This window comes from Cherax quadricarinatus, unplaced genomic scaffold, assembly GCF_038502225.1.
Source record: "Cherax quadricarinatus isolate ZL_2023a unplaced genomic scaffold, ASM3850222v1 Contig219, whole genome shotgun sequence".
In the NCBI taxonomy this organism is placed as follows: Eukaryota; Metazoa; Arthropoda; class Malacostraca; order Decapoda; family Parastacidae; genus Cherax; species Cherax quadricarinatus.
This window is the reverse complement of record NW_027195245.1, coordinates 226998-251760: the sequence shown is the minus strand read 5'-3', so window position 1 is coordinate 251760 and position 24763 is coordinate 226998. Positions and strand designations below refer to the sequence as shown.

At 44.6% G+C, this 24763-nt stretch overlaps 1 long non-coding RNA gene across 1 annotated transcript in view; it reads right to left on the bottom strand.

Annotated features, from left to right (window-relative positions):
• Window positions 1-280: 280 nt before the first annotated feature.
• The window catches only part of LOC128699305 (uncharacterized), a 136757-nt gene continuing 112274 nt past the window's right edge, over window positions 281-24763 (bottom strand). The window contains exons 3-4 of the long non-coding RNA XR_011391104.1: window positions 783-955; window positions 281-541 (exon numbers count right to left, since the gene is read on the bottom strand). This is a non-coding gene — a long non-coding RNA (uncharacterized lncRNA). The remainder of the gene's footprint in view (window positions 542-782; window positions 956-24763) is intronic.

Genomic DNA, 24763 nt, shown 5'->3' with positions numbered 1-24763 from the left:
CTTTCACCATCATTCACTCCATCACTGTCTTGCCAGAATGGTGCTTTACACTACAGTTTAAACTGCAACATTAACACCCCTCCTTCAGAGTGCAGACACTGTACTTCCCATCTCCAGGACTCAAGTCCGGCCTGCCGGTTTCCCTGAACCCCTTCATAAATGTTACTTTACTCACACTCCAACAGCACGTTGGAGTTGTATTCATTAAATCATTATAAAATTAATAATGTATAAAAGTTTAACATTTAATCAGTGCTTCACGTAAAAAATCTTACTTCAGAACAGAAGAATAATAGATATCAATATTATGTCCAACAGCCTTTATCCCAGGAATACTGCTGAAAAGTATTCCCATTACCAAGCTGCCAAGTAACGACGGTAGGCCTACAAAGTCGGCCATCATCCCAGCCAGCAGCGCCATCACATACAGTAAGAGGAGACTAAATAACTTTCCGCCAGGAAGAGCCATCTCCCATGTAACACAGATGAGGCAGCCCCAGGAAGCCAGGCCAAACACTACCCATGTGAGACAATCTCCAAACTGATTAAAATAAAAAAAAAAAGGAATTTTAATACATAATGTTATGTTATAATTGTTTAAATAATATTCAGTGTATTATAAAAAAAAATAAAAAGTAATACTGTTATTAAGAAATTTTGACTATTTACCGAATCATTATCACATATCTGAAATGAACAGCGAATGTAAATAATAAAAAAATCCAAAAATATTTATATTTCATGCAACACATATCCTGATTAATTAATATTATAATCCTTACTTTTCCATGGGGCGGGCAGGAGAGGGCATACTTTATACGATGTGTCGTTGTTGAGTTATGTGGGAGCTCGTTGTGGCTCCTCAAGCAGGAACTGCAGCAGTCACAAGATGAGGTAGATTTGGCAGATTGTTTTGCTTGTAAATCCTCTATGTCCTCTTCAATTATTGTTGAATCTAATAATTAACTAAGTATTATTTAAAGCTTGGTCATGAAGCGAGTATCATTTCAGCACACATTATCTATATCCTCAGGTATTTATTTACACATTTATTGAGAGATTCTTGAATTAACTTTCTTAAGAGACATTATTAAATATCTCCAAATGGGTACCAAATAACTATTAACAGAGTCTTTATCCTTCCTCAAAGGATTTCATTTATAAGTTGAGAGTGATCAATTAATCTGTTCTTGAAGATTCGAACTGGTCATCAAACATTTCCCTGTCATTTGGCCTGCAAATATTTCGAGGCATAACCCTACCTCGAACTCAAAACAAAATATTCATCGGAATGGGAACCCAAGTTAACCAAATCCAATGACAGTCAGAAGCGCCCAGATGGAGTCTTCATGTTACATTGGAAAAAAACAATATAATATTGAGTTACACTTGTGCATTTACAATGGCCGACACTTACGATACAGCGAAGCTAAAGGAAGATGGTTCCTTAATAATACCTTTATTTACTACTAGTACATGTACAAGGTACACAGGTCTAGCTGACATCAATGACATACTACTACACAGAAAGACTCTTGATATGCTGAGCATTTCGGGAAAATTAGGTCAATTTTGTCCCAGGATGCGACCCACACCAGTCGACTAACACCCAGGTACCCGTTTAACACTGATGGGTGAACAGGGACAGAGACAGCAGGTGTCTTATGGAAACATGTCCCTAATGTTTTCCAGCCGTACCAGAGAAGATTCAAACCCCGGACCTCAGTGTTTGAGCTGAGTGCACTAGCGATTGAGCTACGGGAGACATAAGATCAACAAATAAATCGGCTAGGACCATTCGATAACTTCTTTGGGATTGGATCAGAGTCCCTCAGAACACAGGGTAAGTAAACAAAAATTTCTGAACGAGTTAGAAGTAAAATAAGTCACTGGAAACCGAAGACCCCAGAGCGGCGACCTCTCTTTTCCAAAAAATCAGTGTTGTTATCCAGAGAGGAAATACTACAACTTAGGCACTTGGCCTAGATGAGCGCACATCATACAGCGTTCGTGAATCTTTAGTGGTTTTTGCCCCACCAAGGTCATTACAAAGATCACCGAAAGTTGTCAGTGTCAGTGAAGAACCCAAGAAGTGATATAAGAGCTGCCCCAAATCAGAAAAGAGAGGTGAAGGATACAATTTATATAAAATGATTTAAAAGTGGAATCAATGCCAGGAGAAAGAGAGAAAGGTCGGAGGCCAGTGTGGGTGTAGGTGGCATTGCCACAAGCCAATATCGGCAAATTCAACCAGAATAAGTGTGACCCAAGCCTAGTAGATAAGAACAGATGAGTTAGTGAATAATAAAACAAGCATAGAGTGAGGGGAAAGAAAATGGAAAAAATTAAATGGTGTTTTTCCTGAAATACGTGTGTTCAATAAGAGGTTCAATTGTTCACCTGATAGTATAGAGAAATCCTAAAGCAGTATTTGTAGTACAGTTGATGTGAATATAAATACATTGAAGAAAAAATGGAAAGAGAGGCTAGGAGCAAGGAGTGATGCCACAATGAAAATCATCATGCAGCTGCAACTGAGCTGGGATACAGACAACACACCTTCCAGACGTAATGTAGAAATTACCTTTTTGTGGTTGCATGTGAGACTGGCATCTGATCCTGCATCACTAATAGCTGGGGGTCATAAACCCTGCTTTGGAGAGCTGAATATCGTACACAGAGCACTTAACATTTAGTAAGGGAGAAAAGCTGGGGAGAGACTAAGGTGGTGGTACCACATACTAGGTCGACACGCACATTAGTGAGTGCACGTGGAGGTACTAAGATCAGACACACATATACACATACATATCTGCAAAATAAATGTAGGAACAGGACAATACACATATGCAACAGTTAGGTATCTTTATTATGAAACGTTTCGCCTACACAGTAGGCTTCTTCAGTCAAGTACAGAAAAGTTGATAGAAGCAGAAGATACTTGAAGACGATGTAATCAGTCCATCACCCTTAAAGTTTTGAGGTGGTCAGTCCCTCAGTCTGGAGAAGAGCATTGTTCCATAGTATGAAACAATATGGAGATGAAGTGACAGAATGGAGCTTTTATAGCGCCAAGAGGTGAGACGTAGGCCACTAGGAGAGGTAAGAACTCAGATGTTGAAAGGTCAGGTCCCTCTCAAATCCAGCCGCTCTCACTAGTGGAAGTTGTCGAAGTTGATTGCAGGTCTGTACCAAGATACCCTTGTGTTGCAGTGTCTGACAGATTGAACATTAAAATGGTATAAAATACCGACAGGTTGTTAGGTAAGACACATATGCAACAGTTAACTGTTGCATATGTGTCTTACCTAACAACCTGTCGGTATTTTATACCATTTTAATGTTCAGGAACAGGACAAGAAGGATTTGGAACTGACAGTAACTTAATGCACACAGTGTGTACATACAAAGTGACTCACACACACACACACACACACACACACACACACACACACACACACACACACACACACACACACACACACACACACACACACACACACACACACACACACTGTGGAAAATTGCATTTATCTGAATGTATCATTATGTACATAACAGTAAATGAACAAAGATAATTATTATTTATCAGTTAGACAAGTAGGAATTTGGGACACCTAGGTCGCAAAAAATGTCCCCCTTCGATACCTACCACTGTCATATACATAAGTTGCTCTGGACCTATTAATTATAAATGAAATATACATACACCAGGAATGTTGGTAAATATATAAATTTGTGGACTGTATATTAAATTAATAAAGGATTATATATATACACATATACATTTATATAACAGAAGGAGAATATATCTTAATCATAACACTCACCAATTTGACTGGAGATTAATGTGTCATGTACAGGACCCCCCCTTTTGCCCACATTTATAAAAAATTTACTGGCCAGAATTTAAACATAAATTAGACAGCTTATCTGAGGTTCCTGAAGTTGTCCTGTCCTGTCGCCTGATATCTCAAGTTATGCAGAAATGCACATCCAACAATTTAAGCTCCTATTTGAGAGGTGTCAGCCCAAATTTAACCTCTAGAGCACGAAAAATTCTTCCCATTACTATTGTCTGTTACTCAATTCAAACAACAAAATGGCGACTGTCTTTCTGCCCAGGTGCAGAAAGTTTCCCATTTTTTATGACATAAATATTATTAAATACAGTATGGCCATCTATTTACATATAACTTCTGTATTTCTGGAAAATGTATACAGTATTTTCCACACACACACACACACACACACGCACACACACACGCACACACACACACACACACAAGGCACACATGCACACACAGCCTGCTAACCATTAGTGGCCTAAATAAGCAGGAACCACCCTCGCACTCATGAACCCCTAATACACTCACAAACACACACACACACACACACAAATGCAAATGCAAAGTAATGAAGATCGGGGAAGGGCAAAGAAGACCGCAGACTGAGTATAGGCTAGGTAGCCAAAGACTGCAAACCTCGCTCAAGGAAAACGATTTTGGGGTGAGTATAACACAAAGCACGTCTCCGGAAGCACACAACAACCAGATAACTGCTGCAGCATATAGAGCATGGGAAACCTGAGAAGAGCGTACCGATACGTTAGTAAGGAATCGTTCAAGACACTGTACACCGTGTACGTCAGGCCCATGTTGGAGTATGAAGCACCTGTTTGGAGCCCACATTTGATCAAGCACATCAAGAAATTAGAGAAAGTGCAAAGGATTGTGATCAGGTTAGTTCCAGAGCTAAGGGGAATATCCTATGAAGGTCACAATTGGAAGTTGAAGACCCAGGTGATTCAAAGGGATGTTAGGAAGTATTTCTTCAGTTATAGAGTAGTCAGAAAGTGGAATAGCCTAGCAAGTGAGGTAGTCGAGGCAGGAACCATACATAGCTTTAAGATAAGGTATAATAAAGCTCATGGGGCAGGGAGAGATAGGACCTAGTAGCACTCAGTGAAGAGACAGGGCCAGGAGCTGAGTCTCGACCCCTGCAACCACAATTAGGTGAGTACATATCCATACACTTACACTCATGCATAACACACACATACTGCATTCACACATTCACGCACACACACTCAAACCCAAAACTAACACTCAAACAAGTAACCATTCATACATATACACAATAGGAAAAAAACGGCCAAAGTGATTTTCAAGGCAGAATCAGCTTGAAACAGGATTCTGCAGGAGAAAGCATGACTAAGGGACACACCGGAGTATAGGAAAGTGTACCTTAACCGAGACAGAACACAAGAAGAAAGGAAACTCCTGAAAGAGAGGGTACAAAGATGAAAGGAAGAAAGAGAGGCTATGACAGAGATGAGCAGGAGAACCCAGACCCAGGTATTAGGGCAAACGCAACCTCCTCCAGAACCACCCACAGAAGGAATCCAAGCACAGTGACCCAAGTGCAACCGAACAATCTAAACCAGAACCCACACACTGTTCCCTCTGCCCCCACCCCCTCATCACAAACCCCACCCCACAGCATCCTCCCATAGGCCCTCACCAGGCCTCCCACTTCCCAACCCCACCATTCTCCCCAGACCACAGTTTTAGAAAAGAAGTTGAAGGTTTGGTATACAAATGCAGATGGAATAAGAAATAAATGTGAGGAGTGGCATGAAAGAATCAAGTATATGTCTCCAGACATCATAGCAGTCACAGAAAAAAACTCACTGGGACGATAACAGATTCAAACTTCCCACCCAGATATCAGATTCTGAGGAAACATAGAAGGAGCGGCAGGAGAGGAGGGGTTGCACTGCTCATTAAAAACCAATAGGGATTTGAGGAAACGGAAGGAATGGACGAGATTGGAGAAAGGGATTACATAGGTTCAGTTCAGTCTGGGGGACACAAGGTAGTCATTGCAGTGATGTATAACCCACCACAGACCTGCAGGAGACCAAGAGAGGAATATGTTGAGAGCAACAGAGCAATGGTGAACACACTAGCTGAGATGGCCAAAAGAGTTCACTCGAGTAGAGCAAAGTTACTGATTATGGGCGATTTCAACCACAGGGCGCTCGATGTATGCACAAGGCTTATTCCTCTAAGAAAAAGGAGGAGTAGATGTAAAATAGAAAGGGACAGGCGCTCCCTTTACAGGCGACGGAAAAGAATAACAGAGCGGCTAAAAGAGGTCAACATATCTGAAATGCGTAGGAAGACACTTGTCAGTGAAATAGCAAGCATCGAACTTAAGCTAAAGGAATCTCATAGGAGTCAGGAATCGCGGGAAGAACTAAAAGCCATAAATGAAATCGAAAGAAACCCAAAGTATTTCTTCTCCTATGCCAAATCAAAGTCGAGAACAACATCCAGTATTGGGCCCCTACTTAAACAAGATGGGTCCTACACAGATGACAGCAAGGAAATGAGTGAGCTACTCAAGTCCCAATATGACTCAGTTTTTAGCAAGCCGCTAACCAGACTGAGAGTCGAAGATCAAAATGAATTTTTTATGAGAGAGCCACAGAATTTGGTTAACACAAGCCTATCTGATGTTATCCTGATGCCAAATAACTTCGAACAGGCGATAAATGACATGCCCATGCACTCTGCCCCAGGGCCAGACTCATGGAACTCCGTGTTCATCAAGAACTGCAAGAAGTTGAATTAATTCAACAACATGTCGGTTCTCTGAACCATTCATCTAAAACTGCAAGAAGCCCCTATCACGAGCTTTTACCATCCTATGGAGAGGGAGCATGGACACGGGGGTCGTCCCACAGTTACTAAAAATAACAGACAGCCCCACTCCACAAAGGGGGCAGTAAAACAACAGCAAAGAACTACAGACCGATAGCACTAACATCCCATATCATAAAAATCTTTGAAAGGGTCCTAAGAAGCAAGATCACCACCCATTTAGAAACCCATCAGTTACACAACCCAGGGCAACATGGGTTTAGAACAGGTCGCTCCTGTCTGTCTCAACTATTGGATCACTACGACAAGGTCCTAGATGCACTAGAAGACAAAAAGAATGCAGATGTAATATATACAGACTTTGCAAAAGCCTTCGACAAGTGTGTGACCATGGCGTAATAGCGCACAAAATGCGTGCTAAAGGAATAACGGGAAAAGTCGGTCGATGGATCTATAATTTCCTCACTAACAGAACACAGAGAGTAATAGTCAACAGAGTAAAGTTCGAGGCAGCTACGGTGAAAAGCTCGGTTCCACAAGGCACAGTACTTGCTCCCATCTTGTTCCTCATCCTCATATCTGACATAGACAAGGATGTCAGCCACAGCACCGTGTCTTCCTTTGCAGATGACACCCGAATCTGCATGACAGTGTCTTCCATTGCAGAGACTGCAAGGCTCCAGGCGGACATCAACCAAATCTTTCAGTGGGCTGCAGAAAACAATATGAAGTTCAACGATGAGAAATTTCAATTACTCAGATATGGCAAACACGAGGAAATTAAATCTTCATCAGAGTACAAAACAAATTCTGGCCACAAAATAGAGCGAAACACCAACGTCAAAGACCTGGGAGTTATCATGTCAGAGGATCTCACCTTCAAGGACCATAACATTGTATCAATCACATCTGCTAGAAAAATGACAGGATGGATAATGAGAACCTTCAAAACTAGGGATGCCAAGCCCATGATGACACTCTTCAGGTCACTTGTTCTATCTAGGCTGGAATATTGCTGCACACTAACAGCACCTTTCAAGACAGGTGAAATTGCTGACCTAGAAAATGTACAGAGAACCTTCACGGCGCGCATAACGGAGATAAAACACCTCAATTACTGGGAGCGCTTAAGGTTCCTGAACCTGTGTTCCCTGGAACGCAGGCGGGAGAGATACATGATTATATACACCTGGAAAATCCTAGAGGGACTAGTACCGAACTTGCACACGAAAATCACTCACTACGAAAGCAAAAGACTTGGCAGACGATGCAACATCCCCCCAATGAAAAGCAGGGGTGTCACTAGCACCTTAAGAGACCATACAATAAGTGTCAGGGGCCCGAGACTGTTCAACTGCCTCCCAGCATACATAAGAGGGATTACCAACAGACCCCTGGCAGTCTTCAAGCTGGCACTGGACAAGCACCTAAAGTCGGTTCCTGACCAGCCGGGCTGTGGCTCGTACGTTGGTTTGCGTGCAGCCAGCAGTAACAGCCTGGTTGATCAGGCTTTGATCCACCAGGAGGCCTGGTCACAGACCGGGCCGCGGGGGCGTTGACCCCCGGAACTCTCTCCAGGTAAACTCCAGGGAGATTGATTGGGAAAACCTAAAGCCACACGGTGGTCCAGAAACATGGAGAGCCAAGATGATGGATGAGGTACTGGAAAACCTCATGCTTCAACTTGTTAGAAACACTACCAGAGAGAGAGGGGAGGATGAACCAGCAAGACTGAACCTCGTGTTTACCCTGAGTAGCTCGGATATTGAGGACATCACATACGAAAGGTCCCTTAGAGCTAGTGATCACGTAGTTCTGAGTTTTGAATACATAGTTGAGTTACAAGTGGAGAGGGTAACAGGAGTAGAATGAGAAAGCCAGACTATAAAAGGGGGGGACTACACAGGTATGAGGAGCTTCCTACATGAGGTTCAGTGGGAAAAAGAATTGGTAGGAAAGCCAGTAAACGAAATGGAATATGTAACAACAAATTGCTAGAAGGCAGAGGAAAGGTTTGTTCCCAAGAGCAACAGAAATAATGGGAAGACCAGAACGAGCCCTTGGTTTACCCAAAGGCGTAGGGAGGCAAAAACTAAGTGCACTAGAGAATGGAAAAAGTACAGAAGGCAAAGGACCCAGGAAAATAAAAAAAATTAGTCGAAGAGCCAGAAACGAGTATGCACAGATAAGGAGGGAGGGCTAGCAACAGTACAAAAACAACATAGCATCGAAAGTCAAGTCTGACCTGAAGCTGTTGTATAGCCACATCAGAAGCAAGACAACAGACAAGAACAAGGTAATCAGGCTGAGGAAAGAAAGTGGGGGAGCTCACAAAAACGACCAAGAAGTATGTGAGGAGCTCAATACGAGATTTAAAGAAGTATTTACACTGGAGACAGAAAGAACTCTGGAAAGACAGAACAGAGGTGTGCACCAACACGGGACAGACCAACAAGTGTTTGATGAAATACACACATCCGAGGAGGTAGTGAAGAAGCTGCTAAGTGACCTTGATTCCTCAAAGGTGGAGGGACCAGAAAACATCTCTCCATGGGTCCTTAGAGAGGGAGCAGAGACACTATGTGTGCCACTAACCACAATTTTCAATGCATCCCTTGAAACTTGGCAACTACCTAAGGTATGGAAAACGGCAAATGTAGTTCCCAGTGTTATGAAAGGAGACAGAAATGAGGCACTAAACTATAGACCAGTGTCACTGACGCATACATTATGCAAAGTCATGGAGATTATCAGGAAGAGAGTGGTTGAGCACCTGGAACGGAACAAGATTGTAAACGACAATCAACATGGATTCATGGAAGGCAAATCCTGATTCACAAACCTACTTGAGTTTTGTGACAAGGTAACAGAAGTAAGACACGAGAGAAAGGGTGGGTTGATTGTATTTTCTTGGACTGCAAGAAAGCCTTCGACACAGTTCCTCACAAGGGATTAGTGCAGAAGCTAGAGGATCAGGGACGTATAACAGGAAGGGTACTGCAATGGATCAGAGAATACCTGACAGGGAGGCAACAACGAATCATGGTACGGGATGAGGTATCACAGTGGGAGCCTGTGATGAGCGAGGTCCCACAGGGGTCAGTCCCAGGGCCAGTGCTATTTTTGGTATATGTGAATGACATGATGGAAGGGATAGACTCAGAAGTATGATAATGCTCATGGAGCAGGGAGAGAGAGGACCTAGTAGCGATCAGTGAAGAGGTGGGACCAGGAGCTGAGTCTCGACCCCTACAACCACAAATAGGTGAGTACACTTTAAGAAGGTTTACAGCACAATGCCGCACAAGAGACTGGTTGGAAAGCTAGATTAGCAGGCAGAAATAGAAGGGAAAATATTGCAATGGATCAGGGAATACCTCAAAGAAAGGAAACAACGTGTGTTTATATGTGACGACATGTCACATTGGGCGCATGTGGTTAGTGGGGTTCCACATGGGTCAGCTTTTCGGTCGGTGTTCTTTTTTTTGTGTGTGTGTGTGCATGTGAATGACAAGAGGAAAGTGTTTATTACAGAGTGTATTGATGAATATTGTATAAAAAGAAACCGCTCCATATATAATATCATTTTCTGAGATCTGTACTGAAACTCGACGTGTATTATTCCTAGTCAATCCGAGTGGCCAAGAGAGGAGAGTGACGTGTGTTTGTCAGTTTATGGAGCGTTGCACCTGTAGCAAGATGCCCTAAGACGTTTAAGTGCTCTCTTGTTTACCTGTAAGGCTCTGGTATACAGAGGTCTGTTTAAGTTTTAAGAGAGTACTCGTACAGCCTGCAGGTTGGGCAGCCTGCAGGTTGAGCAGCCTGCAGGTTGAACAGCCTGCAGGTTGGGCAGCCTGCAGAAGGGAGGGGGTGTCATAGACCCTCTCAGTTTATAGATATTTATGTCTTTTACCCACTAGCAGAGTGTGCTAGTAAGCTAATGTGAGAACTGGGTAGAGGTGAACTGGAGTGTGGTGGTGGTGGTTGTAGTAGTATAGATTGTGGGGTGTATATGTTACCTTAATATATATGTTATATTTTTGTATTGGTGAGTTTCTGTGCCCTTCCCTATAATAAATTTAATATTGACTAATTAACGCTCCACATTTAATGTGAAGATACAAGCTGGCCCTAGAGTGGTTTCTTTTTCTATTTTAAAAAATATAAATGCCCCTGGACTAGGCAGGTCGTTTACCCTATAGGAGCCACGACTTTTGTTTACGTTACGCAGGAAAAAACGTAACAAGGTTAGAGTCAGAGGTGTCCCTGTTTGCAGACGATGTTAAACCGTGCCCCGTGGCCTGGTGGATAAAGCTCTCGCTTCACACGGCGAGAGTCTGGGTTCGATTCCAAGCGAGGGTAGAAACACTGGGCGTGTTTCTTTACACCAGTTGTCTATGCTCACCCATAAGTAAAATGGGTACCTGAGAGTTAGTCGACTGATGTGGAACGCATCCTGGGACAAAACTAATTTGCCAGACATGCTCTGCATAACAAGCGGCTTTCTATATAGTAGTATGTCATCGATGTCAGCTATGGTCTGTATACCTTTTATATACATGTACATGTAACAAATGAAGAAATTATTATATTATAATGAGAATACAAGTGGTCGAGGATCAGGTAAGCCTACAAGGGGACCTGGACAGGCTGTAAGCCTGGTCCAACAAATAGCTCCTGGAGTCTAACCCCACCTAGTGCAAAGTTCTGAAGCTTGAGGACCCTGGAAGGAGTACAGTGTAGGGGGTCAGAGGCTGCAAAACTCACTGAATGAAAAGGATCGTGGGGTGAGCATCATACCGAATGCATCTCCTGAGGGGTACATCAACAAAATCACCACTGCACCGTATGGGCACCTGGTGAACCTAAGAACAGCATTTCGACACCTTAGGAGTCTTTCGCGACACGGTACACCCATTACGTCAGGTACATATTGGAGTATGACACCTCAGTATGCAACTCACACTTGGTTAAACACGTCAAGAAATTGAAGAAAGTGCTGAAGCTTGCAACAAGACTAGCCCCGTACCTGAGATGTGAGTCCCACGTGAAGGACAAGAGGGATAGGGACGACATGATAATGACGTGTGAAATACCGAAAGGAACAGATAAGAAGGACAGGGCAACAATGTTTCAGAGTTGGGACACAGGAACAAGAGGACACAACTGGAAGTTAACTCAAATGATTCAGAGGGATGTTAAGAAGTATTTCTTCAGCCTTAGAAATATCAGGAAGTGGAACAACCTGGAAAGTACAGTGGTGAAGATAGGATCAACACGGTTTTAACATGAGGTGCATAAGGCTTTTGGAGCCAGAAGAGAGTAGACACAGTAGCAACTAAAACAGAGGCGGGACAAGGAGCGGTGAAACGACCCCTGAAATTACAAATATGTGAATACACACACACATACGCACACACACACACAGGCCAGGAGCTGTGACTCGACCACTGCAACTACAACTAGGAGAGTACACATAAAAAGTCATTGTAATGATCAATTATCAATAAACGAATCAAATGAGCAAACATAAAAATAGACGGGAAATGAAATGAAGGTGTAGAGTGTAGGAGGTTGTTGGGTGTAACATTCACCCACGGAGGTTGTTGGGTGTAACATTCACCCACGGAGGTTGTTGGGTGTAACATTCACCCACGGAGGTTGTTGGGTGTAACATTCACCCACGGAGGTTGTTGGGTGTAACATTCACCCACGGAGGTTGTTGGGTGTAACATTCACCCACGGAGGTTGTTGGGTGCAACATTCACCCACGGAGGTTGTTGGGTGCAACATTCACCCACGGAGGTTGTTGGGTGTAACATTCACCCACGGAGGTTGTTGGGTGTAACATTCACCCACGGAGGTTGTTGGGTGTAACATTCACCCACGGAGGTTGTTGGGTGTAACATTCACCCACGGAGGTTGTTGGGTGTAACATTCACCCACGGAGGTTGTTGGGTGTAACATTCACCCACGGAGGTTGTTGGGTGCAACATTCAACGGAGGTTGTTGGGTGTAACATTCACCCACGGAGGTTGTTGGGTGTAACATTCACCCACGGAGGTTGTTGGGTGTAACATTCACCCACGGAGGTTGTTGGGTGTAACATTCACCCACGGAGGTTGTTGGGTGTAACATTCACCCACGGAGGTTGTTGGGTGCAACATTCACCCACGGAGGTTGTTGGGTGCAACATTCACCCACGGAGGTTGTTGGGTGTAACATTCACCCACGGAGGTTGTTGGGTGTAACATTCACCCACGGAGGTTGTTGGGTGTAACATTCACCCACGGAGGTTGTTGGGTGTAACATTCACCCACGGAGGTTGTTGGGTGTAACATTCACCCACGGAGGTTGTTGGGTGCAACATTCACCCACGGAGGTTGTTGGGTGTAACATTCACCCACGGAGGTTGTTGGGTGTAACATTCACCCACGGAGGTTGTTGGGTGTAACATTCACCCACGGAGGTTGTTGGGTGTAACATTCACCCACGGAGGTTGTTGGGTGTAACATTCACCCACGGAGGTTGTTGGGTGTAACATTCACCCACGGAGGTTGTTGGGTGTAACATTCACCCACGGAGGTTGTTGGGTGCAACATTCACCCACGGAGGTTGTTGGGTGTAACATTCACCCACGGAGGTTGTTGGGTGTAACATTCACCCACGGAGGTTGTTGGGTGTAACATTCACCCACGGAGGTTGTTGGGTGTAACATTCACCCACGGAGGTTGTTGGGTGTAACATTCACCCACGGAGGTTGTTGGGTGTAACATTCACCCACGGAGGTTGTTGGGTGTAACATTCACCCACCGAGGTTGTTGGGTGTAACATTCACCCACGGAGGTTGTTGGGTGCAACATTCACACACGGAGGTTCTTGGGTGTAACATTCACCCGCGGAGGTTGTTGGGTGTAACATTCACCCACGGAGGTTCTTGGGTGTAACATTCACACACGCAGGTTCTTGGGTCTAACATTCACCGACGGAGGTTGTTGGGTGTAACATTCACCCACGGAGGTTCTTGGGTGTAACATTCACACACGCAGGTTCTTGGGTCTAACATTCACCCACGCAGGTTGTTGGGTATAACATTCACACACGGAGGTTCTTGGGTCTAACATTCACCCACGGAGGTTCTTGGGTGTAATATTCATCCACGCAGGTTGTTGGGTGTAACATTCACACACGGAGGTTCTTGGGTGTAATATTCACCCACGCAGGTTGTTGGGTGTAACATTCACACACGGAGGTTCTTGGGTCTAACATTCACCCACGGAGGTTGTTGGGTGTAACATTCACACACGGAGGTTGTTGGGTATAACATTCACCCACAGAGGTTGTTGGGTGTAACATTCACCCACGGAGGTTGTTGGGTATAACATTCTCCCACGGAGGTTGTTGGGTGTAACATTCACCCACGGAGGTTGTTGGGTGTAACATTCACCCACGGAGGTTGTTGGGTGTAACATTCACCCACGGAGGTTGTTGGGTGTAACATTCACCGGCGGAGGTTGTTGGGTGTAACATTCACCCACGGAGGTTGTTGGGTGTAACATTCACCCACGGAGGTTCTTGGGTGTAACATTCACACACGCAGGTTCTTGGGTCTAACATTCACCCACGCAGGTTGTTGGGTGTAACATTCACACACGGAGGTTCTTGGGTCTAACATTCACCCACGGAGGTTCTTGGGTGTAATATTCACCCACGCAGGTTGTTGGGTGTAACATTCACACACGGAGGTTCTTGGGTGTAATATTCACCCAGGCAGGTTGTTGGGTGTAACATTCACACACGGAGGTTCTTGGGTCTAACATTCACCCACGGAGGTTGTTGGGTGTAACATTCACCCACGGAGGTTGTTGGGTGCAACATTCACCCACGGAGGTTGTTGGGTGTAACATTCACCCACGGAGGTTGTTGGGTGTAACATTCACCCACGGAGGTTGTTGGGTGTAACATTTACCCACGTAGGTTGTTGGGTGTAACATTCACCCACGGAGGTTGTTGGGTGTAACATTCACCCACGGAGGTTGTTGGGTGTAACATTCACCCACGGAGGTTGTTGGGTGCAACATTCACCCACGGAGGTTGTTGGGTGTAACATTCACCCACGGAGGTTGTTGGGTGTAACATTCACCCACGGAGGTTGTTGGGTGTAACATTCACCCACGGAGGTTGTTGGGTGTAACATTCACCCACGGAGGTTGTTGGGTGTAACATTCACCCACGGAGGTTGTTGGGTGTAACATTCACCCACGGAGGTTGTTGGGTGTAACATTCACCCACGGAGGTTGTTGGGTGCAACATTCACCCACGGAGGTTGTTGGGTGTAACATTCACCCACGGAGGTTGTTGGGTGTAACATTCACCCACGGAGGTTGTTGGGTGTAACATTCACCCACGGAGGTTGTTGGGTGTAACATTCACCCACGGAGGTTGTTGTGTGTAACATTCACCCACGGAGGTTGTTGGGTGTAACATTCACCCACGGAGGTTGTTGGGTGTAACATTCACCCACCGAGGTTGTTGGGTGTAACATTCACCCACGGAGGTTGTTGGGTGCAACATTCACACACGGAGGTTGTTGGGTGTAACATTCACCCGCGGAGGTTGTTGGGTGTAACATTCACCCACGGAGGTTCTTGGGTGTAACATTCACACACGCAGGTTCTTGGGTCTAACATTCACCCACGGAGGTTGTTGGGTGTAACATTCACCCACGGACGTTCTTGGGTGTAACATTCACACACGCAGGTTCTTGGGTCTAACATTCACCCACGCAGGTTGTTGGGTATAACATTCACACACGGAGGTTCTTGGGTCTAACATTCACCCACGGAGGTTCTTGGGTGTAATATTCATCCACGCAGGTTGTTGGGTGTAACATTCACACACGGAGGTTCTTGGGTGTAATATTCACCCACGCAGGTTGTTGGGTGTAACATTCACACACGGAGGTTCTTGGGTCTAACATTCACCCACGGAGGTTGTTGGGTGTAACATTCACACACGGAGGTTGTTGGGTATAACATTCACCCACAGAGGTTGTTGGGTGTAACATTCACCCACGGAGGTTGTTGGGTATAACATTCTCCCACGGAGGTTGTTGGGTGTAACATTCACCCACGGAGGTTGTTGGGTGTAACATTCACCCACGGAGGTTGTTGGGTGTAACATTCACCCACGGAGGTTGTTGGGTGTAACATTCACCGGCGGAGGTTGTTGGGTGTAACATTCACCCACGGAGGTTGTTGGGTGTAACATTCACCCACGGAGGTTCTTGGGTGTAACATTCACACACGCAGGTTCTTGGGTCTAACATTCACCCACGCAGGTTGTTGGGTGTAACATTCACACACGGAGGTTCTTGGGTCTAACATTCACCCACGGAGGTTCTTGGGTGTAATATTCACCCACGCAGGTTGTTGGGTGTAACATTCACACACGGAGGTTCTTGGGTGTAATATTCACCCAGGCAAGTTGTTGGGTGTAACATTCACACACGGAGGTTCTTGGGTCTAACATTCACCCACGGAGGTTGTTGGGTGTAACATTCACACACGGAGGTTGTTGGGTATAACATTCACCCACAGAGGTTGTTGGGTGTAACATTAACACACGGAGGTTGTTGGGTGTAACATTCACCCACGGAGGTTGTTGGGTGTAACATTCACACACGGAGGTTGTTGAGTGTAACCTTCACCCACGGAGGTTGTTGGGTGTAACATTCACACACGGAGGTTGTTGGGTGTAACATTCACTCACGGAGGTTGTTGGGTGTAACATTCACCCACGGAGGTTGTTGGGTGTAACATTCAAACACGGAGGATGATGGGTGCAACATTCACACACGGAGGTTCTTGGGTCTAACATTCACCCACGGAGGTTGTTGGGTGTAACATTCACACACGGAGGTTCTTGGGTCTAACATTCACCCACGCAGGTTGTTGGGTGTAACATTCACACACGGAGGTTGTTGGGTGTAACATTCACCCACGGAGGTTGTTGGGTGCAACATTCACACACGGAGGTTGTTGGGTGTAACATTCACCCACAGAGGTTGTTGAGTGTAACATTCACCCACGGAGGTTGTTGGGTGCAACATTCACACACGGAGGTTGTTGAGTGTAACCTTCACCCACGGAGGTTGTTGGGTGTAACATTCACACACGGAGGTTGTTGGGTGAAACCTTCACACACGGAGGTTGTTGGGTGTAGGTTGTTGGGTGTAACATTCACACACGGAGGTTCTTGGGTAACATTCACCCACGGAGGTTGTTGGGTGTAGGTTGTTGGGTGTAACATTGGGTGTAACATTCACACACATTCACCCACGGAGGTTGTTGTGTGTAACATTCACACACGGAGGTTGTTGGTTGCAACATTCACACACGGAGATTGTTGGGTGTAACATTCACCCACGTAGGTTCTTGGGTGTAACATTCACCCACGGAGGTTCTTGGGTGTAACATTCACACACGGAGGTTCTTGGGTCTAACATTCACCAACGGAGGTTCTTGGGTGTAATATTCACCCACGCAAGTTGTTGGGAGTAGTGATGATTTCTTCTCAGGCATCCCTTCTACAGAGTGGCTCCTCCTCTCAGGCATCCCTACCTCTCAGGCATCCCTCCTCTCAGGCATCCCTACCTCTCAGGCATCCCTCCTCTCAGGCATCCCTACCTCTCAGGCATCCCTCCTCTCAGGCATCCCTACCTCTCAGGCATCCCTCCTCTCAGGCATCCCTACCTCTCAGGCATCCCTTCTACAGAGCGGTCTCCTTTTCACAACTATGTGCTAATGACCTTTTCACACCTATGTGCTAATGACCTTGACCTCGCCCTCGAGACCACCTCCCCCTCGAGACCACCTCGCCCCCCACCCGCGCCCGCCCACGACCCCCGCCCACGACCCCCGGCCACGTGCCCCCTCGCCCCCCCCCCGCCCGTCGCGCCGACCCACCGGCCCCGCCGCGCCCTCGCGCCCCGCGCGCGCCCCTCGCGCCCCTCGTGCCCCGCCCGCGCCTTCTGCTGCGACGTCCGGATCGCCCCCGCGCCCCGAATTTTTTTCCGATTTTTTCGATTTTTTTTTTTTTGAAATTCATTTGCTCTCCTCGAATCAAGTTTTCTAGATAATACCAAGACTCCATCTCCTCGGATAAAATTTTTGAGGTTCCCCTCCCACTTTCACCCCCTCCCCAAATTTTTTTTTCTCGATAATACAAAGACTCCAATTCCTCGGATCAAATTTTTGGGTTCCCCCCTCGGGGGGTAAGCATTCAAATGAACTCCCACTTGCATCCCAATTTTTTTTTCGAATTTCATTTTCTTATGATCTCCTTGGATCAAGTTTTTGGATACCCCCCCTCTGGGTATAAGCATTCAAAATGGACTCCCACTTCAACCCCATTTTTTTTCTCGATATCAAAATAATACAAAGACTCTACTTCCTTGGATCAAGTTTTCTCGATAATACAAAGACTCCAATTCCTCGGATCAAATTTTTTTCTCGAAAATATCAAGACTCCATCTCCTTGGATCGAGTTTTTTTGGATTCCCCCCTCTCAGGGTAAGCATTCAAATGAACTCTTCCTATGAGGCATGGTACTTTCTCTTACTACAGGTCTAAACAAGTGTGATGTCAGTATTCCTCTCATTAAAGTTAAATGAACTAAAAAGTGTGTTTACTCGGCGGTCAGTGACGTCACACACACACATACAAGCTGAATCTTGTCGACTTCCCCCTATGTCAGTGACGTCACGCGATGACCCCACACACACAGGCTGAATCTTGTCGACTTCCCCCCCTACACATTTCATATACAACATAGGGAAAGCATTTTCACTCTTAACCCAGGATAATCCAAATAATTTCACATTTTTTTCGTTAATACCCACAACAATCCACAATTTCTTTACAACACAAGTCTAGACATTTTTCTCGTTTTAACTATTTCATCTCAGGTCACTCCCCACGAAGTAACCTTCTCTCTCTCCTCCTCCCCACCCTCCCGAACCCTCACACTCCAACCAACACCTCACAATTTTCACTCATAACCCCCAATTTTTCTCGTTTTAACTATTTCATCAGAAAGTCACCACAACACTTATAACCACTTTTCGATAAATTCACTAGTCACAATTTTACATATTACGAAGTTAATACGCACACACACCTCACTTTACTTTGAACACCTTCAAAACACTCTCATAAATCATTTGAATACTCACAAAAATACCTTTTAACATTTCCAAACAACACTGAAACACTTCCAAGACAACATTTTGAATACTCCCAAATAAGATTTGACAGCTCTAATTTATCTACACTTACACATTTCATTAAATTACAACTCATCCCCCCAAACTCCTCCCTCAGTCTCCAGACTTCACAACATTATCACAAAAACTAACTCAAACACTTTACTTTGAACATCACTGATAAATACCATCAATTGCCTTTAAATACTCCAAAAACATCATTCGAACACCCCCAAAATCACCTCTGAATACTCTCAGAACACCTTCATAAGTACTCTTGCACATCATTTGAACACCTTCAAAAACACCTTTGAACATTTCCAAACAACACTGAAACACTTCCAAAACACCATTTGAGTACTCACAAATACACCACTGAATACTACAAAACACCACTGAATACACTCAAAACACCACCAAAATCACCATAAACTAAGATCAACGCCCACATCCCACATCACCCACAACCCACAACACCCACAACACGCACAACCCACAACACCCACACCCCACAATTTTTTCTCTTTTTAACTAATATCATCAGAAAAAGTCACAACAACAACCCACTTATAACATCTTTTTTCGGTATCTCTAGTTCGACAACAACACCCATAACACCCACATCCCACAACACCCACAACCCACATCACCCACACCCCACAACACACACAACCCACATCACCCACACCCCACAACACACACAACCCACCCACATCACCCACATCCCACAATTTTTTTTTCTCGTTTTAACTAATTTCATCAGAAAGTCACAACCAACAACAACAACCCACAACTTATAATCACACCTTTGAATAACCTCAAAACACCATTTGAGTACTCCCAAATACACCACTGAATACTACTAAAACACCATTGAATACACTCAAAACACCACCAAAATCACCATAAACTAAGATCAACACCCACAACACCCCACAACCCACAACACCCACATCCCAAATCACCCACAACCCACATCACCAACAACCCACATGTTTCAACACCCTCCATTCTTTTCCAATATATCATAACTTTTCAATTCTATAATTTCTTTTTAAAATATTCACACATTACCTTTATTTTCAGTAAAATCCCCCCATATTTCATTAAATTTCTAATACAACCCTCCCCATACCCCTCTCCATCTCACCCGCATTTCTTCACATCCACTCACCCATCTCCCAACGCACCTCTTCTGAACACACACAAAAGTCACATTTCACATCCACAAATGCATCTCATCACCCATCTCAAATCCACTAAAATCACTGTAACCAAGATATTCACAAAACTCTATGACCACCTAACACACACACACACACACACACACACACACACACACACACCTAACCTAACCTAACCTAACCTAACCTAACCGAACCTAACCTATCCTAACCTAACCTAACCTAACCTGACCTAACCTAACCTAACCTAACCTAACCTAACCTAACCTAACCTAACCTAACCGAACCTAACCTAACCTAACCTAACCTAACCTAACCTAACCTATCCTAACCTAACCGAACCTAACCTAACCTAACCTAACCTAACCTAACCTAACCTAACCTAACCTAACCTAACCTAACTTATCCTAACCAAACCTAACCTAACCTAACCGAACCTAACCTAACCTAACCTAACCTAACCTAACCGAACCTAACCTAACCTAACCTAACCGAACCTAACCTAACATAACCTAACCTAACCGAACCTAACCTAACCTATCCTAACCTAACCTAACTTAACCTAACCTAACCTAACCTAACCTAACTAAACCTAACCTAACCTATCTTAACCTACCCTAACCTAACCTAACCTATCCTAACCTAACCTATCCTAACCTAACCTATCTTAACCTAACCTATCCTAACCTAGCCTAACCTAACCTATCCTAACCTAACTTATCCTTACATAACCTAACCTAACCTAACTTATCCTAACCTAACCTAACCTAACTTATCCTAACCAAACCTAACCTAACCTAACCTAACCTAACTTATCCTAACCTAACCTAACCTAACCTAACCTAACCTAACTTATCCTAACCTAACCTAACCTAACCTAACCTAACTTATCCTAACCTAACCTAACCTAACCTAACCTAACCTAACCTAACCTAACCTAACCTAACCTAACTTATCCTAACCAAACCTAACCTAACCTAACCGAACCTAACCTAACCTAACCTAACCTAACCGAACCTAACCTAACCTAACCTATCCTAACCTATCCTAACCTAACCTATCCTATCCTAACCTAACTTATCCTAACCTAACCTAACCTAACCTAACTTATCCTAACCTAACCTAACCTAACTTATCCTAACCTAACCTAACCTAACCTAACCTAACCTAACTTATCCTGTGGCATGCAAAGAGTACGTAACCTTTATTCGGCGCATGGACACACCCTCATTTACAGGCTATCTCCCCCAACCAGCGAACCAGGTTGCTAAGAGTTGATGATGGGGCCCCATCGTTCAACTAGTGACCAGGTTCTAGCCAATAAGAAGGTGGGATTGGCAATCGCAGAGGTTATGTGGATACCGCTCTCCTGTCTGCCCTTGTCATTCCCATTCTAGAGCTGGTTGAAGCACGGTCTGCTATCTTGTGGCTTCTATTTCTGCCTTGCTTTCCGTGACGTGCACTATACTTATTACTGTACATAGTGTACATATTGCTGTTCTAAATTGGTGAAGGATAATATAAGTCTAAACTTTTTCTGCTGTGTTTCTTTTGCTCCCATTACACCTGGGATAACAGGCCTTTGAAATCCTGGGTTGTAATATGGGTAGCCTGTCCGAGAGCTGGAGCTGGACTTAGAGAAACGGTTGAGCTTAGGGTGAAGCTTGTAGCAGGAACATTGTGTAGCTTGCTGTCTCGCTTCGCTTTACAAATTTTGCGTGTCAGTTGCTTATGATCAGCCTTGCTATTGTGTGATCGTTCAACAGCTCGCTACTAGCTTGTTCAGTGTGCTCGCTTCGCTACGGTCAATCTTGTGTGCAGTCGGCTTTGCTTGTATGCGTATTCTGCAATCGTACTGTGCATAGCTAAGCGTGTTCTGCAAATTAACGTGTTACGTTGGGGTATTCGTACTGTGCATAGCGAATAACTTATGCCACCTAGACGAGTCAGACGCCTGGTGTCGGCATATACTTTGCATAACCTACCTAAATTGTCCCTACAGCGTTGTTGGCAAATTGCTCGTTCCATTGGCATTCCCTATAAACGCACTCTCACAGCTGCGCAACTGCGTTCACTTATTGCTGACAAACTTATTGAAGAAGAGATGGCACATCAAACTCCTCCCTCTACGGGAGCTGGGGCAAAAACTCTTATGTTCTCGCATGAGGAAGATGATACACCTACGGAGCAAAATGGTCAGTTTGGTGCAGCTGGGTTGTCTCGAGGTGAATCAGCGTCGTTGGCACTTGAGCTGGCAAAAATCACGCTGGAGCAAACTAGGGAACAGAGAGCATTCGCAAGGGAAGAATTTGATAGGGAAAGAGAAAGGAGGCAGTTTTCGCATTCTGTAAACGATTTCAGTTTACAAAAAGCAGTACAGCTTGTTCCCCGCTTCAATGAGGCCGAACCAGAACAATTTTTCGAAAGCTTCGAAAATCAGGCTCGAGCCTTGAGGTGGCCGGAACAGCACTGGGCAGCGTTGGTTCATACAGCATTATTGGGTAAGGCACAGGAATTTACGTCGGTATTAACTGACGCTGAATTCTCTGATTATCAAGTAGTGAAGACCACAGTGTTGGGAGCATATACATGTATCCCAGCTAAATATCGTAAGACCTTCAAATTGAACAGGCGGCAGCTTGGTCAATCCCTGGTGGACTTTGTGAGACAGCAAACCAAAGCTTTTACCAGCTGGTATAAAGCGAGTGGTGTCTCTAACTTTGAGGAGCTGGTGCAGCTTATTCTGATTGATAACCTGCTGGAGTCTGTGGGACCAGAGGTTCGTGTCTTTCTGCACCAACGTGACTTAACCACTGCATTGGAGGCGGCCAGGTTGGCTGATACCTTCGAAACGAACCGCTCCTTGTCCGAGCGGTCCCGTCTCTCTTTTCAACAGTCTGGCGTGAGCAGAGATCGACAACATTGGAGAATGAAGTGCCAGCCGGAGGGAGAGCGTCTACGTCATCCAACCAAGTCACCTGGTGAGCCACGCTTCTCAACATATGGTCCCCCTGCGGAGAGGCAAACTACTTATGGAGCATCTCGACAACAATGTCCAGAGAGGCACCAGCCAGAACGACACCACTTGCAACGTCATCAGGGAGTAAAGGGCAAGCCTGTCGTCTGCTTCAGGTGCAATAAAGTAGGTCACATCAGTTCCAACTGCCCCCAAAAACCTCAACCCATTGGGAAAATCTCTAATATCCCTAGTAACATGTCCCCTAGAGAAGTAGAAAAAGGTATGGGCCCTTATTATTGCGAAAGTCTTATTTCCCTTCAGGAAAACTCAGAACCAACTAAAGTAAATACCTTTAGAGATACTGGAGCATATTGCTCACTTGTAAGAGAGGGAATATTACCCCTTTCAGAGAATACTTCTTTGAATTCCTCTGTTTTATTGGAAGCATATGGAGGAGCTATATATTCTGTTCCTTTGCATAAAATTTATGTACAGTGCAAATATTACACTGGGTACTTGACTGTAGGTGTCTCAAAAGGATTCCCCATGAAAAATGCTATGTTATTACTGGGTAATAACATTACTACTGTTAGTTCGTGTCCTGAACCTATAATGATTAATTCTTCTCCGGTGTTGGCCATAACTCGGGCAACATCCCAAGGGTTGTCTGGAGAGAATGTTGACCTATCCTTGGACGACTCCGATCTCGGAATAGCCACATTGTTTTACGAGGAAAACTGGCCAGAGCCTCGTAGATCAAGTGAACAGACCCCGATCAAGCCTTCCTATTCCCAGGTTGCAGGATTGCCAGATGTCTCTGTTTCCATGCCCGAGGGACTGTCCTTCCGGGAGGAACAACGAAAGGACCCTTCTTTAAAATTCGCTTTTGAGGCAGCCATGAGTAAATCCTCTTTGGGTCATCCAGTCAAGTATGAAGTTAAAAATGATTATTTGGTCTGCACTGAGACTGGTAAGGAGACAGAGGGCCGGCAATTATACGACAGGTTAGTGGTTCCAACCAAGTATAGACCTCAGATATTAAATATAGCTCATAATACGTCATTAGGAGGTCACTTAGGAATTACAAAAACCTTGTATAGAATCACAAAAGAATTTTATTGGCCAAAATTAAAGAAAGATGTGAAGAATCATATTAGGTGTTGCCGAGAATGTCAGCAAGTTGGAAAACCTGGACATTCCATTAAACCTGCACCTCTCCAACCCATACCTGCAGATGGAGAACCTTTTGCAGATTTAATTATAGATTGTGTAGGTCCACTACCTAAGTCAAAGTCTGGAAACCAGTATTTATTTACAATTATGGATAAAGTAACCAGATATCCTGAAGCAATCCCTATGCGTAGTATCAATACTAAAGCTATTCTCAAAGCTTTAACAAAATTCATTTCTTGTTTTGGCATTCCTAAAACTATACAAAGTGATCAAGGTACTAACTTCACTGCCAAAGCATTTAGGGAAGTATTAACTAGGTTAGGGATAATTCACAACTTATCCACTGCCTATCATCCTCAGTCCCAAGGCGCCTTGGAAAGATTCCACCAGACATTAAAAACAATGATGAGAAGTTTTTGCATGCACTTTCCGACAGATTGGGATGAATCTCTACCTTTGTTGCTGTTCTCAGTACGGGAGACGGTGCAAGAGTCTACAGGGTATAGTCCGTTTG